Genomic DNA, 1265 nt, shown 5'->3' with positions numbered 1-1265 from the left:
ATGATCGCCATGGATGAAACTGCCGTGTTCATGGGCCAAGCAGCTCAAACCACCATTGATCAACGAGGTGCCTCCTCAGTGTACGTTCCCTCCACCGCTTATGAAAGTGCACGTGTCACCTGCATTTTGACGATTCGTCTGGATGACACTAAAGCAACACCGCTACTCATTGCAAAGGGCAAGAAGGAGAAGATTGAGCGGGTTTCTGGCATTTATGTGCTGGAAACTGAAAAAGCCTGGGCCACACAAGATGTTATAAGAAAGTAGCTTGATTTAATGCTGCCGCTTGTAATGCGCGGGAACAAAAGAGGGATGCTGATCTGGGATACAGCCAGCACACACCGCGCCAAAACCATGAAAAACTTCCTTCATGAGCGGAGAATCGACCAAATCATGATTCCTGCAGGGATGACGGCTTATCTTAAGACTCTCGATATCGCCATTAACAAGCCGTTCAAGGACTATCTGCGTGTGGAAATCAATGACTACATTGAAAACCGAATGGAGAGAAATGTACGTGGGAACTTTGTGAAGCCCAGACTGCCAGAGATTGTTAACTGGGTGAAGAATTCTTGGAATAAGATCACTAACACCTGCGTTGCAAATGCACTGCGAGCTGGCTACCTGGACAAAGCCTGCTCATTTCAGGACAGTGCCGTTGCTACCCATGAGAAATATGGGCCAATGATTCGGCAAGAAATGTCGTCCCGAGAGTCCCAAGAAAATCCAAAGGAACCTAAGACTGTGGATGTTTATGACGATATTCCTGAGGATGATGACATGGTTGTCATGGAATAAATCTGTTTTATCTTCCAGTATTCCACTGTTCGTTCTTACCATTTTTCATTGTTTTACATGTTATGCAATGTTGTAACAAGACATTCTTGGCACTTCCTTTTATAAAAACCGTTTTGTGGTGAATACAATACTGTTCAGGTTGTTAATAAATGTTAATTTTATGGTTAAAACAAAAAATTCGACAATTTTTTTCCAATATAAGACATACCCCGAAAGTAAGACATAGTGGGGCTTTTGGGGATAAAAAGAAAGTAAGACACTGTCTTACTTTTGGGGAAACATGGTATGTTAAATGTTACTTGAAGGTATGACCTACCTTGATCACATTGCAACTAAACTGTTAATTCTTCTTTAGATGAGCAGAGCATAACAGAGCCTTTGGGTTTGACGGAAGTGCTGTCAAGAGAACCGACTTCAGATAGTATGCATTTAAATAAATTAATGCATTATGCTTCTTTTATGTTGAT

This window comes from Poecilia formosa, unplaced genomic scaffold (genome assembly GCF_000485575.1).
Source record: "Poecilia formosa unplaced genomic scaffold, Poecilia_formosa-5.1.2 Scaffold705, whole genome shotgun sequence".
Lineage (NCBI taxonomy): Eukaryota > Metazoa > Chordata > Actinopteri > Cyprinodontiformes > Poeciliidae > Poecilia > Poecilia formosa.
The sequence above is the reverse complement of the archived record's forward strand: the minus strand, read 5'-3'. Positions refer to the sequence as shown.